The sequence below is a fragment of the Cibotium barometz genome, chromosome 34 (genome assembly GCF_041138505.1).
Source record: "Cibotium barometz isolate CiBa-2024 chromosome 34, ASM4113850v1, whole genome shotgun sequence".
In the NCBI taxonomy this organism is placed as follows: Eukaryota; Viridiplantae; Streptophyta; class Polypodiopsida; order Cyatheales; family Cibotiaceae; genus Cibotium; species Cibotium barometz.
In genome coordinates, this window is record NC_141079.1 from 15345519 (window position 1) to 15362997 (window position 17479).

The window sequence follows — 17479 nt, forward strand, 5'->3', positions numbered from 1 at the left end:
AGTTGATTATTTTATTATAAAAGTGTTACTTTTATCACAATTGAATTTCACGCATAGAAGTATGCATAAGAGTTGATTATTTTATTATAAAAGTGTTACTTTTATCATATTTGGATTTCATGTATAGAGGTATGCATAAAAGTTGATTATTTTATTATAAAAGTGTTACTTTTATCACAATTGAATTTCACGCATAGAAGTATGCATAAGAGTTGATTATTTTATTATAAAAGTGTTACTTTTATCATATTTGGATTTCATGCATAAAGGTATGCATAAAAGTTGATTATTTTATTATAAAAGTGTTTCTTTTATCACAATTGAATGTCATGCATAGAAGTATGCATAAGAGTTGATTATTTTATTATAAAAGTGTTACTTTTATCATATTTGGATCTCATGCATAAAGGTATGCATAAAAGTTGATTATTTTATTATAAAACTGTTACTTTTATCACAATTGAATTTCATGCATAGAAGTATGCATAAGAGTTGATTATTTTATTATAAAAGTATTACTTTTATCATATTTGGATTTCATGCATAGAAGTATGCATAAAAGATATTCTTTTTATACTAAAAGTGTGATTTTCATCATAAATGGATTTTATGCATAACTTAGATGCATAAGAGAAATTCTTTTATTCTAAAAGTGTAATTCCTACCAAATTGAATTTATGCATATAGGAAGATGCATAAAAGATTGATTCAAAAGTGTCATTCTCATCTAAATTGAATTTATGCATAGGAAGATGCATAAAAGATTGAATTTTAATTCAAAAGTGTCATTCTCATCTAAATTGAATTTATGCATAGGAAGATGCATAAAAGATTGAATTTTAATTCAAAAAGAATATAAAAAAGATGCATAAAAGATTGAATTTTAATTCAAAAAGATTGAATCACACTTTTAGTATAAAAAGAATATCTTTTATGCATACTTCTATGCATGAAATCCAAATATGATAAAAGTAACACTTTTATAATAAAATATTCAACTCTTATGCATACTTCTATGCATGAAATTCAATTGTGATAAAAGTAACACTTTTATAATAAAATAATCAACTTTTATGCATACCTCTATGCATGAAATCCAAATATGATAAAAGTAACACTTTTATAATAAAATAATCAACTCTTATGCATACTTCTATGCATGAAATTCAATTGTGATAAAAGTAACACTTTTATAATAAAATAATCAACTTTTATGCATACCTCTATGCATGAAATCCAAATATGATAAAAGTAACACTTTTATAATAAAATAATAATCTTTTATGCATACATCTATGCATGAAATTCAATTGTGATAAAAGTAACACTTTTACATTAAAATAATAATCTTTTATGTATACCTCTATGCATGAAATCTAATTATAATAAAAGTAACACTTTTATGTTAAAATAATAATCTTCTATGCATACCTCTATGCATGAAAATCAATTATGCATAATATAAAAATCAATTTCTCTATGATTACAATGAATATCTTCAAATAATCTATGATGATAATTCCTAGAATATGGTAGGAAGTCCTCTTTTCATGCTTTGAATGAAATTATTTTATGCGTAATTTTTATAAAAATTTTGCCATAGGGATAAAGCTTATCATTAAAGAAATAATTAGAATGATCCCTAATTGGATCAATAATCCATAATGGATTGAAGCATCAATCTTCATGAAATACATAAACTAAAAGCATAGAAAAAAGCCATTAATTTGGCCTCAAGTATAGATTAATCTTGGATTAAGAAAAAGCTTTGTGAAAAGCTTCATTTGGATTGAGAATGGGTCATGAGTATGACCATTTCTTGAGTGAGAGAGAGAAATTACATAAAAACCATTTGAATTAAGCATAAATAGAAATTTATGTAATTCTTAACTGTCATTAATCAATTAACTTCAATAGCATTCATCAAATTATGTAACTCTTCACCACCATTCATCAATTAACTTCAATAGCATTCAAAAACCATTCCAATTAAGCTTCTCAAGCTTGAGAGGGGTTGAGAAGAGAGAAACCTTGAGAAATTATAGAAAAGATCAAAATTCACCATTTACCTTACACAAATTGCTTGATTCTTTGTTCACGGTAGAGGCCCCCAACCAATCAATTGGTTAAGTATGTTGATGGAGCCACCAATGGGGATTGAAGAAAGAGGGAAGCTCCAATTTCTTCAATTTGGAGAGAATTTTAGAGAATAGTAGAAATTAGCATTATTTCAGCATAACTCTAGTATAGTAAAATTCTTCTATTTCTTTCAAAGGACTCATGTTCTATTTATAGGAGAGGGAAGCTCTAACCAAAGCTAACTGAATTCTAGAATTTTCCAAATTCAGTTTGGTTGAATTTGGACTAGATTTGGATCTAGTTTGGTTCCTTTTTTATTTGGTTTGGTTGTATTTTGATTTGGTTTGATTCAAGAGAGAGGAGAGATAAAAATATCACATTATTTTTTAGTTTAAAACTCATTCAAGCATGTGAAATATGCACCTCCTTTAATGGACTCCCCTTCCTTACATATGTGTCAAAATGAAATTATTATATCCAAAATATCTCATATTTTTAATATTGCTCATAGTTTTTTACTAATAAACCTTGTACATTTTCAACTCTTCATCTTATGTGAGCATTTACTAGGCTGGGGAGGAATCTTACACACACACACACACACACACACACACACAGAGAGAGAGAGAGAGAGAGAGAGAGAGAGAGAGAGTTGAGAGTAAACTGTAGGATTCTTGGTGAATGTGCCTCTTGTTTATTATGTGAGAGTGAGCAAGAGTGAGAGTCCTTGTGGGTGCATGCGAACCTCCTAGCAGTGTAAATAAGGAGAGGAATTTTGATGGACAACTTTTCAAAGTAGTCATTGTTGACCTTTAACTCATGAGGATACTGAGCTTGTTGTGGTAGGCTCACACTTGTCGTTTTAATATGACTAACTGTTGTAGCCTCCTTGTAAATCCACCCTTGAAGAAAGCAGTAACAACATGTTGCAAACAATTCTAACACACTAAGACTAGAGTTGATAATTATAAAAAATTTGGCATGTGAAAATCACCAACTCTTGACAAGTGTGGCACATTTTTTGCTTCAAAAATTTTTTTCCTCTAAACTCTTAAAAATCAATCCAGACCTTGCAAACTTTGACGTAAGTACATCCAAGGGATTCACATTAGGACACCACTCTTTTTAGTAGGTTTCACCAGCTTCTTCACACCTGCTTCTTCAACAATAACACATGTATCATCATTGTAAGCATTCAAAGATCAGAACAACCAAGTGATAAGTGAGCTTTTATTTGTTTCCTAAAAAAAGGGCCTAAGTAGAGGCTCATTTTTACAGTAGATGATCCAAAGGGAGAGGAAAATCTCTACTTTTTGGTGTGCAAAATATGTGTCAAATGAAGACACCTCTCTTAAACAAGGCAAAACCATAAAATCCACCAACTCCTACATGAAAAGGGAAACAACATATGATTGAAACGCAAGGGTTTATTTGTGAGGTTTTGTGTGAAAAATATATACCAAATTATGATGCATCTTCTAAAAAAATGACATCAAACAAGGCAAAAACCATAAAATCCAACTCCTACATAAAAAGAGAACTTCAAAACTTTAATAATTAATGTGTGGAATTGAGGATAAGAATTATAACCTCTATAAAAGTAATATATTAAAGCTATAAAAAGCTTGAAAGTTGTTCTGATCGTTTCAGCAAGACCTAGTTTGAAGAAGAAGAATGTAGGTCTCTAAATAAGAGGGAAAAGTTAAGATAATCCTCCTTATGTACATGTTCAAAAATACATACAAAATTCCTAAGGTTGCCTTACAACAAGTTTCCTCCATATGGCAATAAGGAAAGAGACCATTAGATCCATGAAAACAAGACGACAAAATGGGAGTCAATGATGGCATTCAAGAACATAAATAGGGCATGGTCTCTAGTTATTTGAAGCTTTTGGGCTAGAATAGCGAAACTCTATGCACTACCTCTGTCAACCAATGCTCTCCAAGCCCATCTTCAACATGCAGAGGAAAATGTTTACCAAATAAGTTTCTATCCTCTGGGTGAATCATTACAAGAAAAAAAAACTATATGTGAAGCCACAAAGCCTAAAAACCTTAAAAATTTTCAGATGAATTCATTAGCATCAAAGCCAGTATTTGACATGCTAAGAACATTTCCTATGCATACTAACATGACCATAGGAACCGATGGAAAGGTTTATGCGGTCACTACATAGCATAAAGCTATCATTAGTAAAGGGTTTCGTTCACCAATCAAAATATGTGTGGATTATGCAAAACAAACGGCTTAAAGGAGCTTACTTATCACAAGATTTCACTGAATGTGTTATCAAAGAACGAGAAATCTAGTACCATGTGGCTCACTATACATCCATGCTTTTTTATTAAGTAGTGCTTGAAAATAGCACTGCATTTTTTGTGTGCTTACATCGCAAATTGTGCTTGTGTAAAAGTGACCAAGGAGACACACTTATATGCTATTCTAAATAATCCATGAAAGAAGCAAACTTATGAGAATAAGCTTCGTGTTTGATCCATGTGATGCAAGTGTTAAAGCAACTTTTAGTACCTCCTTTGGGAACAAAAGCCCATAATAGCACCATGCAAGCCAGCGAATACCCAAGTGTGCCTTAGCACAAATGGGAAACGATGCTAGTTCTATACAGTGGCCCTCTACCATAGTAGTAGAATCTTGTTATACCCTCAATTGTTAAAAATATCATTGAATAAACTTAGCAAATACTGGGCAGCAGGATAATACTTAACAACCCCCCCATTAGATACCGACATCTATATCCTCTCAAAGAAATATGGTTTGGTTTGTGGTGTCCCCACTCATAACCATGTGTTCTCTTATATTGTGCCCATTTCCTAGAATATGTTAATCATAATTGCTAAAGAAACAACCAAGCATCTAATCCTAGGTAGCATCACTTTCTTCTTCCCCCGTGAGCAGCCTTAGTGCTACCTATACCACCTAGCACTCAACCCCAAGTTGACAATACAACTCAAGGAGCTCCAAATCCAATCCTCAAGGGCGTGTATATAGAAGAATGCACAATATTGAAAGTAGGGCCATCAACACAATACAAAACACTGAAGTACAGAAAGAAGTGGGGAGTAAATAATATTTTGGCTTGCAAACTTGATTACAAGCTGATGACATCCATCCACCCATGTGCTAGATAAGGAGCTTTTAAGGAGGATGTCATTTCTTAAAATAGTCCTCAAACACAATGAGCTTGATAATAAACTAAGGTTGCTAAACTAGTCTATATATAGTACCCAAGGTCGGTATGGTAGGTCGGCCATTGAGCAAATGCCTCTCCAATAGTACTAAGCTTTGAACCTACCCTTGTACCTTCTTAACCCCTTTGTTTCAAGAATAGCCCCCTTGAACCCTATTGTTTTTTAATTAAAGAGCTGTTAGATAATGAGCCATTAGCTACTATGACACTGTATGCAAGTATGTGTAAAGTGGACTCACCTAAGTCATTTCACTTTACTCAATGAAGAGTTTGAGCCCATCACAATTTATTACCAAACTTATGTAGCTATACTATAAAGGATCAAGACATAAATACCATGTATGGCTATACCAAAGGATCAAGACATAAATAACCATTTATTACCAAACTCATGTAGCTATACCAAAGGATCAAGACATGAATAACCATGTATAGCTATACGAAAGGCTCAATAAATAAATAACCCTAAGCTATAATAGCCAACATACCAAAGGATCAAGACATGAATAACCATGTATAGCTATACCAAAGGCTCAAGAAATAAATAACCCTAAGCTATAATAGCCAACATACCAAAGGCTCAAGACTCAAGACATAAATAACCCCAACTACAACAACAGGCCCTATACAATGCTTCCATTGCTAAGGCTGCCACTAGGTTGCTAAATTTCTAATAATAGCTACCAATATCAGCAGAAGCTGAACTAGTCTAGCCCCTTTCCAACAATCACCTCCAACCCCCATTGCACATTTGCATACTCGATGTGTTGTTATTACTAATTATTGGAACAAGGAAAATTTGAGTCCCTACCATACCGCGTCCTAGCCCATCACATAGTGGATATGAGTAGTAAGTGATAGACATCACTAATCTCATTGCTTTTCTATCCTATGAAGTCCAAGTGCCCATAAGTTTTTTGTTGTAAATAATTCCACATTGTAGCAAGATCTTACACACCAACCTAGAAGGAATTTTAAGAGCCCACATAGAGAGATAAAAATAGAGCAAATCTCTAAGGCCCATTCAATCAATCCTTGAGGTGCTAGAGAAAGATAAAATCCAAATGAGGATTACCCAAGGTTCCCATAAACAAGTTAAGACACTACTTTGAGAGTGACAAAATGAACACAATGTTGCTTACAAAGGCAAACAACTCATTGCAATCTTAGATGGTGGCATTGTAGTTAGCATTATTAGCAAGGGAGTTCTCACAAAACTTGGGGAAACCCTCACCTAGACAATACCAATCTCTCGGTGAAGTTTAGCTGATGAAAATAATGCTACGTCACTTGGTGTCCTATTATGTAATGCGAAAATCAAAACCTTGGCTTGATTTTTTGCCTATCTTGAATTAGTTTTATCCCTGATGATTTCTCACCTTCAAGACGCAAGAGAGTCTGTGAAGAAAGACTTTATAGAACAGTATGAGCGCTCACTTTTTCCTCACCTAGGAACTTATGTAGCTCAGACCAAATGGCGGACCTATCAAAACATAACTAGGGTAACACCCTGGGGTCAGCAGCACTTTCGTAACAATGTCCGCTTGGCCATGGTTATTGAAGCTTTGGGTTTGGGTCCCCGATACTACTGCGTCATGAGATCAAGGCATCTTGGGTTTTCTGAGCAGGTCTTCTTACTGGCGTGTTTTCTTCGTCATGAGAAGATATGCTTTTATCCCGTTTTTGGCTTGCCTCTCAGAGGTCCTTTGTTAGATCACCTCATACCACTGAGATAGGTGCGGCAATAACCAGTAGAATCATTCCCATAGATGAGTTACCCTATACTTGTGCAGCTTGTGAGTGCTGCTTTTGTGACCATATGATGGACGGGCTTATGGAAGTGTAAAGAGTTCTTCTATCTTTACTGTATAGGTTCCGAGAATGAATAAAGTTTAAATCTTGTTCTTATCTTGCTTTCTTTAAGACTTTTCTTGGTGGTGAATCTTGATTAAAATTTTTCTCTAAGTCTCATATTCATGCATCTTGTGAAATTATCCCAGTTTGCGAGATGAGGACATCTCGCATTTTTTAAGTGGGGTAGAATGTAAGATTCCTCCCCCAACCCCCCTTTTTGATGTCTAGTATCTTCCCCTGTAATCAATCCCTCTTCAGAAATATAAAGACCTTGTTTCTAACTGTTTTAGCCTAGAGAGAGAAAATTATTCTAGAGAGAGAATATTCAGATTATGAATATTTTTGGATAGAAAAATAACTCATCTTATTAAAATAAGTTCCCCTGAAACAGAAATTCAAAAAGAATTTTCCAATGTGCAATTGGAATTAATTGGAAATAGGTATAAAGAACCTTAGTCTAAGGGTCTAGATTTTCAGAAATTTTTGGATTATGGTCCAATTAAGGTTCCTATGGGCCAATAGCATCAATCCATGTGTAGGGAGGAGATAAATCCAAATTGTAAAAGAAGATACCCAAAAATGAGTAAATGCTCACATAAGATGAAGAGTTGAAAATGTACAAGGTTTATTAGTAAAAAACTATGAGCAATATTAAAAATATGAGATATTTTGGGTATCCAAAAATGAGTAAATGCTCACATAAGATGAAGAGTTGAAAATGTACAAGGTTTATTAGTAAAAAGCTATGAACAATAAAATTTTGACACATATGTAAGGAAGGAGAGTTCTTTAAAGAAGGTGCATATTTCACATAAGATGAAGAGTTGAAAATGTACAAGGTTTATTAGTAAAAAACTATGAACAATAAAATTTTGACACATATGTAAGGAAGGGGAGTTCTTTAAAGAAGGTGCATATTTCACATAAGATGAAGAGTTGAAAATGTACAAGGTTTATTAGTAAAAAAACTATGAGCAATAGAATTTTGACACATATGTAAGGAAGGGGAGTTCTTTAAAGGAGGTGCATATTTCACATGCTTGAATGAGTTTTAAACTCAAAAATAATGTGATATTTTTATCTCTCATATCTCTTGAACCAAACCAAATCAAAATGGAACCAAATCGAATCAAAAAGTAACCAAACTAGGTCCAAATCTAGTCCAAATTCAACCAAATTGACTTGGAAAATTCTAGAATCAGTTTGTTTGGTTAGGAGCTCAATTTTTCCTATAAATAGAAGCCTTCCCTTGTTGAAAAATATATAGTGTCTTATGCATTGTTACTCTACTCTACCTAAGCTAAGAACTGTGAATTCTTTAATAATTCACTAGTTTTTGATACTTCTCTCTTTCTTCAATCTCCATTGGTGGCTCCATCAACATACTAAAGCAATTGATTGGTTGGGGGCCTCTACCGTGATCAAAGAATCAAGCAAATTATAAGATAAGTATAGTGAATTTTGATCTTTTCTATAATTTCTCAATGATTCTCTCTTCTCAACCCCTCTCAAGCTTGAGAAGCTTAATTGATATGGTTTTTGAAATGCTATTGAAGTTAATTAATTAATGATAGTAAAGAATTACATAAAATTCTATTTATATTTAATTCTAATGGTCTTTCTCTCTCTCACTTAAGAAATGGTCATACTCATGACCCTTTTCAATCCAAATGAAGCTTTTCATAAGGCTTTTCCTTAACCCAAGATTAAGCTATGCTTGAGGCCAAATTAATGGCTTTTCTCTATGCTTTTAGTTTATGTATATCGATGATTCAATCCATTATGGATTGATGATCAATTAGAGACCATTCTAATTATTTCCTTAGTGATAAGCCTTATCTCTTAGAAAAAATTGAGATTTATCAGTCATAGTAGCGGAGCTATGGCAAAATTTTTATAGAAATTATGCATAAAATAATTTCATTCAAAGCATAAAAAGAGGACTTCCTACCATATTCTAGGAACTATCATCCTAGATTAATTAAAAGAATTTTACTATGCATGGAGATGTGGATGTTTGCATGTAGATGTAGATGTATGATTGTGAGTGTGAATGTGGAGGTGGATGTATGCATGGAGATGTGGATGTATGCATGTAGAAGTAGATGTATAGATGAGGATGTAAATGGAGATGTGGATGGATGCATGTAGATGTAGATGTATAGATGTATAGATGTAGATGTGAATGGAGATGTGGATGTATGCATGTAGATGTAGATGTATAGATGTAGATGTGGATGTGGAGGTGGATGGATGCATGTAGATGTAGATGTATAGATGTAGATGTGAATGGAGATGTGGATGTATGCATGTAGATGTAGATGTATAGATGTAGATGTGGATGTGGAGGTGGATGTATGCATGTAGATGTAGATGTGGATGTAGATGTGGAGGTGGATGTATGCATGTAGATGTAGATGTATAGATGTGGATGTGAATGTGGAGGTGGATGTATGCATGGAGATGTGGATGTATGCATGTAGAAGTAGATGTATAGATGAGGATGTAAATGGAGATGTGGATGGTTGCATGTAGATGTAGATATATAGATGTAGATGTGAATGGAGATGTGGATGTATGCATGTAGATGTAGATGTATAGATGTAGATGTGGATGTGGAGGTGGATGGATGCATGTAGATGTAGATGTATAGATGTAGATGTGAATGGAGATGTGGATGTATGCATGTAGATGTAGATGTGGATGTAGATGTGGAGGTGGATGTATGCATGTAGATGTAGATTTATAGATGTGGATGTGAATGTGGAGGTGGATGTATGCATGTAGATGTAGATGTATGGAGGTGAATGTGAATGTGGATGTGGATGTATGCATAGAGATGTGGATGTATGCATGTAGATGTGAATGTACGCATATAGATGTGGATGTATGGATGTGAATGTGCATGTAGATGCGGATGTATGGATGTGGATGCATGAATGTGCATGTAGATGTGGATGTGAAAATAGATGTATGGATGTAGATATGGATGTATGGATGTGAATATATGATATGTGATGTGAAGGAATCTAAAGTGATGAGATGGAAAATGATGTGATGGGATGAGTATACATATAAATGGAATATGGAATAAGTAATGTAGATTGATGAGGGATAATGTGGAAAAATGAAAGTTAAAATAGAAATTGTATTGTAAATTGTTTGTAAATGCTGTTTGTAAATGACTGTTTTATGTCAAGAATGCTGGGGGAGCATTTTGACCATCTTGTGATTAAGGTCGTGGAGACCTAATTGATAAAGTTGCAACTGCTGACGGAGAGTCAATGAAGGACATCTCGCGTAGCAAGGTCGGCCGAGGTCTTGACCAGCCTCGGTGCGATTAAAATGGTGAGCTTCCGGTACGGTGGATGAGGGGCCAAGGAAGCGGCCTATGAGTGAAGCGCTAGGTCACCTGCGAAGGATCCTAGAGGGTGCTGACCATACGGTGCTCGAGCTCTGGGTCGCCTAGGATACCCACGCGTGCGTCGAGAAAGATATTGGAACAAGAGTAGGAGTTGTTTTCTGAAATCGGGCATGGATCTGGTTGATTGACCTTGCTGGTCTTCAATGGATGAGTCCATGGCTCTTTATATGGATCTGTTGGTTGATCTTGCTGATCTTCAACGAGAGTCCATCTTGATAAGTGATTATATTACCGAGTATTATGGGCTAGGGATTAGGAAACGGCCCCTGAGTGGACAGGTGGTGAGCATCCTAGTTGCCAATGATGCCATAGATACTCTGATGAAGGAATGATGGGAAAATTAAGAATCAACTGGATAAATTGGAAGATGGTGATCAGTGATACTATGGTTTTATTAAAGGATTGTTTTAAACTGGTTGAATCTGTGAAAAGGCAATTTCATATTGGGTGTGTGAGTGGTGTGACTAGTTTTATTTTGCTTGGAACTCTTTTCCTTGGTACTCGGGACAAAACCTAACCAAATTCTTAATTGGATCCCATCACTACACTGGTTGGGCGGTTGGCTAACCCATGGGACTGGATGGGGTTAGGCTGGACTGATGGATCCGTAAATCGAGACTCAAACTTTTGTCTTTATGATAGATAAAATAAATCCCGGACAGTAACTGTTCTATGGATAGGAATCAACGGCTGTGCCTCTTGAATGGGGAAAAAAGCGTTGATCCCAATGATCCAAGTGCAAGTTTCTTCCTCCATCTGACCAAGTATCTTATAGATGTAATTGGATCAACTCGATCAGAAATGATCTTGACTACGTTAGAGTAAAAAAGTTATCATGGTGGAATCACCCGTGCTTTCCGGTAAAGGAAGTTTTTTCCGGGTTCGGTTTTGGAACAACCGACGGATTAGTCTCTTATCCGGATATCTGTGGGTGAGGCCCCGAATGTGGGACCCCTGTCCCACGCGAGAAGTGCTACTTCCGCTGCTAGTATCCCGAATCTGTTGCTCGGTGGGAACAGGGATCCTACACCACATAGAGAGAAGAAAATAGAGCAAATCTCTAAGGCCCATTCAATCAATCCTTGAGGTGCTAGAGAAAGATAAAATCCAAATGAGGATTACCCAAGGTTCCCATAAACAAGTTAAGACACTACTTTGAGAGTGACAAAATGAACACAATGTTGCTTACAAAGGCAAACAACTCATTGCAATCTTAGATGGTGGCATTGTAGTTAGCATTATTAGCAAGGGAGTTGTCAGGAAATGTGGGGAAACCCTCACCTAGACCATGCCAATCTCTCAGTGAAGTTTAGCTGATGAAAATAATGCTGCTACGTCACTTGGTGTCCTATTATATAATGAGAAAATCAAAATCTTGGCTTGATTTTTTGCCTATCTTTTGTGGTGATGAGCCTTTCAATAGGATCATATAAGATGATCCTTGGGCAACCCTATATAAGGGATTCAAACTTAGTCCATGAGATGGCCAATCACATCTACCCTCCAAAAGGGAGACCTTACTCTGAAAGTTATGTAAATTATTATTATTTCTTATCTTTCATCTCAGCCATACTGCTACTACTAAGTATTTACATATTTTGCAATTTCCATATAATAACCGTCCATACTGCTACTACTAAGACAACACCATTTAAGATAGTCTATGGTAAGGCTTTGCTGACCCCTACGGCTCAGCTTTCACATTCTATAGAGGCTACAAATTCTTTTGTGTAGAGACTTTGACCAAATTCACAAGTTAGTGAAATTGAACATTCAAAAAGCTCGACAGAAGTACATGAAGTATGCAAATAGTAAACATAAACATGTCATCATCTTCAATGAAGGCAACTGTTTGCTTATTCGTATTAAGTCCATAGAGACCAACCCTATGGTAAAGTTAGCTCCTAGATTTTATGTACGTTTCAAGATGATTAGTGCCAAGATAAATGATAGTGCATTTAAGTTGGAGCTACCTTCCAATTGACATATTCATTATTCTTTTCATGTTTTTGAGACCATTTTGAGGACCGCTACCCTTCTGATCCATTATTAGAAGAGCCTGCTGAGTTAGTAGATGAAGAAAAACATCTTGTGCCTCAGTCTATCATTGACCATGAGACCATCACCACACACACATATGCAGCACTTATGTCAAGTATCTTGTGACTTTCAAGAAACATACTATTAAAAATATTAAATGGATACCAAAAATTTTATCTCATCCACTCATACCATCGTAAATCTAACTAATGAAGTTGTTACTTCATTACGAGCCATCCCTTCCCAAAGATTTTATCCTCAAAATCTAATATATATATTTATATATATAATTATACATCAATGAGAAGTGAAGGTTTTATAATATCCATTAGACAAAAAAAAAGATAGGAAGATCTCCAAAAGTAACCATGCTCATACTCGATATAGAACTAGATCCTCCAAGTGTGAGAAAATAAATATCCTTGATTTTCATATGGTCCCATGAATAAAGCCTCCAAAGAAATTATCGAGTGAACCTTGTCAATCAATCATACCACATGGTCAAGAAACATCCTCCATAGACAGACCTTGTTATTGCACATAGGAAAGCTTGTAGGCAAACGAATTACATTATAGTTGCAACTAATTATTTTATTGAGAATAGTATAAGGCTTGTGCGATAAGTTAGGATAATGCCCAAACAACGACTGATTTTTTAATTGAGAAAACAATTTGTAGTTTTAAAACTCCATCTGAGTTGGTTTCAGATCGTGGCACTCATTTCCTAAATGATGTCATCGAACACAACACTGAATATCTAAACATACGACATGATAAGATGAGTGGTGTGACCGATGATGACATCATCCCCAAGGGTAAATACTTTCATTTGATGAGGAACTCCTCTATGCTTCTATTCCTTAACTCTCATGTCCTTCTTCCCCATAATCCTCTCTGGCTCATAAATGTTTTCTCCCTCTTCACCCATAGGTGGAAACTCTTCCACTTCTCTAGGGATAGAACCCATATACTTCTTGGGATTATACGAATGAAATACATCATGGATTATTGTAGAATGAGGGAGGCCAAGCTTGCAGAAAAATCACCAACCCTTTTGAGTACCAAGTATAGACCATAGTATCTATGAGCAAACTTGGGATTAGTGGAACCCTTGAAAGTGTTGTGGTAGCTCTTTGGTAGGTTCAAGAGTATATAATCTCCTTCTTAAATCTTTACATCATGCTTATGCTCATGTGCATTAGCCTTTATAACCTCTTGGGCTTTCTTCATATTGCCCTTACATAGTTGAAGAAGTTGTTTCATTTTTTCCAACTCTTCTTTTAGCTAATGGGTTTACCACCTTGTCTTCTTGGAAAGCTATGGAACACACAAGCACTTGATACCCATAAACAGCCTCAAAGGGAGATATCTCAATGCTTAAATGCTTACTAGAATTACGGTAAAATTTAGCAAGATGTAGTGTAGGTTTCTCGGTGATCAAGGGGCCAATTCTGTTAGAGAGACGTAGGATTCTTGGTGGCCAATAACCAAGCTTACAATAAGGTTTTCGGGTGAATAAGGGCCAACCGTATATTCTCATCATCTAAGGAGCAGTCCCCCTTTGTGCCAATTTGAGTTTCTTGTGTGTTAGAAAGAGAGAGAGAGAGAGAGAGAGAGAGAGAGAGAGAGAGAGAGAGAGTTGAGAGTTGAGAGTTGAGAGTTGAGAGTAAACTGTAGGATTCTTGGTCCAAAGGCTTCAAACATTATGACACCACTCTTTTTAGTAGGTTTCACCTGCTTCTTCAACATTAACACATGTATAATCATTGTAGCATTCAAAGATCAGAACAACCACAAGTGATGAGTAAGTGAGCTTTTATTTGTTTCCTAAAAAAAAGGGCCTAAGTAGGGGCTCATTTTTACAGTAGATGATCCAAAAAAAAAGTGAGCTTTTATTTGTTTCCTAAAAAAAAGGGCCTAAGTAGGGGCTCATTTTTACAGTAGATGATCCAAAGGAGGGAGAGGAAAATCTCTACTTTTTGGTGCGCAAAATATGTGTCAGATGAAGACACCTCTTAAACAAGGAAAAACCATAAAATCCACCAACTCCTACAAGAAAAGGGAAACAGCATATGATTGAAAGGCAAGGCTTTATTTGTGAGGTTTTGTGTGAAAAATATATACCAAATTATGATGCGTCTTCTAAAAAAATGACATCAAACAAGGCAAAAACCATAAAATCCAACTCCTACATAAAAAGAGAACTTCAAAACTTTAATAATTAATGTGTGGAATTGAGGATAAGAATTATAACCTCTATAAAAGGAATATATTAAAGCTATAAAAAGCTTGAAAGCTGTTTTGATCGTTTCAGCAAGACCTAGTTTGAAGAAGAAGAATGTAGGTCTCTAAATAAGAGAGAAAAGTTAAGATAATCCTCCTTATGTACATGTTCAAAAATACATACAAAATTCCTAAGGTTGCCTTACAACAAGTTTCCTCCATATGGCACTAAGGAAAGAGACCACTAGATCCATGAAAACAAGACGACAAAATGGAGGTCAACGATGGCATTCAAGAACATAAACAGGGCATGATCTCTAGTTATTTGAAGCTTTTGGGCTAGAATAGCGAAACTCTATGCACTACCTCTATCAACCAATGCTCTCCAAGCCCATCTTCAACATGCAAAGGAAAATGTTTACCAAATAAGTTTCTATCCTCCGGGTGAATCATTACAAGAAAAAAAAAACTATATGTGAAGCCACAAAGCCTAGAACCCTTAAAAAATTTTCAGATATAATAGGAGCTGAATATTGCCATGGGGAGACTAGTAGCAAATGTTGGAGATGTTAAACCCAAAGAAAATATAGAGTCTCAAGAAAACAATGGTGTGGAGCATTCATAAGCATCAAAGCCAGTATTTGACATGCTGAGAACATTTCCTATGTATACTAACATGACCATAGGAACCAATGGAAAGGTTTATGGGGTCACTACATGGCATAAAGCTATCATTAGTAAAGGGTTTTGTTCACCAATCAAAATATGTGTGGATTATATGCAAAAAAATAAGGGCTTAAAGAAGCTTACTTATCACAAGATTTCACTGAATGTGTTATCAAAGAACGAGAAATCTAGTACCATGTGGCTCACTATACATCCATGCTTTTTTATTAAGTAGTGCTTGAAAATAGCATTACATTTTTTGTGTGCTTACATCGCAAATTGTGCTTGTGTAAAAGTGACCAAGGAGACACACTTATATGCTATTCTAAATAATCCATGAAAGAAGTAAACTTATGAGGCCACCTCAACCACTTACACACTATCACTTGCTTCCCGATCGAACAGATCTATTATTGGCCTCAACTACTACACATGAGGTATATCTATAATAATCTATTCCCGATTGAAGAGATCTATTCTTGGCGTCAACGAATACATGAAGCAAATGTATGATAAGCTTCGTGTCTGATCCATGTGATGCAAGTGTTAAAGCAACTTTTAGTACCTCCTTTGGGAACAAAAGCCCATAATAGCACCATGCAAGCCAGCGAATCCCCATGTGTGCCTTAGCAAAAATGGGAAACGGCGCTAGTTCTATACAGTGGCCCTCTGCCATAGTAGTAGAATCTTGTTATACCCGAGCAATCGTTAAAAATCTCATTGAATAAACTTAGCTAATACTGGGCAACAAGGTAATATTTAACAACCCCCCCATTAGATACCGACATCTATATCCTCTCAAAGAAATATGGTTTGGTTTGTGGTGTCCCCACTCATAACCATGTGTTCTCTTATATTGTGCCCATTTCCTAAAATATGTTAATCATGATTGCTAAAGAAACAACCAAGCATCTAATCCTAGGTAGCATCACTTTCTTCTTCCCCCGTGAAAGTAGCCTTAGTGCTACCTATACCACCTAACACTCAACCCCAAGTTGACAATACAACTCAAGGAGCTCCAAATCCAATCCTCAAGGGCGTGTATATAGAAGAATGCACAATATTGAAAGTAGGGCCATCAACACAATACAAAACACTGAAGTACAGAAAGAAGTGGGGAGTAAATAATATTTTGGCTTGCAAACTTGATTACAAGTTGATGACATACATCCACCCATGTGCTAGATAAGGAGCTTTTAAGGAGGATGTCATTTCTTTACATTAGGACCTCAATGGAGGCTTCTTGGGCCCTTTTATTTGGCAGTTTAAGGAGTCAAACCTTTTCTCTTAAGAAGAAACGTTTTCTAATTAGAAGCTTCAAAACGGCTACTTTATTCGAATTTGAATTTTGGGGGAAAAATGGAATTTAAAATATAGCGAACAAAACCATATCATGTAACATATCTATGGAAAGCTCTTGATGCGTAGATCACAGATCTATAATCTCCGCGCAAATCGGAGCATGTATGTAGAAGTTATGGAGGTCCGAAAATTGTAAAATTACCTCCCTCCCTTTTTGGGGGAAAAAGTGCACCCTTTGACCACTCTTACACCTCTCTTACAAACCCAACATTTCAGTCCACATGGCAACCCCCCACATTTGGCTATTCCTTAATCACCTTGATTAGGCTTGGGCAAATTAAAGGGCCCAAGAAGACCCCATTCACTTCCTAATGAAAAGAGTCCTCAAACACAATGAGCTTGATAATAAACTAAGGTTGCCAAACTAGTCTATATATAGTATCCAAGGTCGGTATGGTAGGTCGGCCATGAGCTTGATAATAAACTAAGGTTGCCAAACTAGTCTATATATAGTACCCAAGGTCGGTATGGTAGGTCGGCCATGTCCACAACTTTGTCCACAAGGACCAATTAACCATACCATTTGAGTAGGACCATATTAGATTACAACTAAGCCTAATAGGAACTTAACATAGCCCCCACATCCATCTTTTGAGACCTTCTAGCTCCGCAACCCCCCG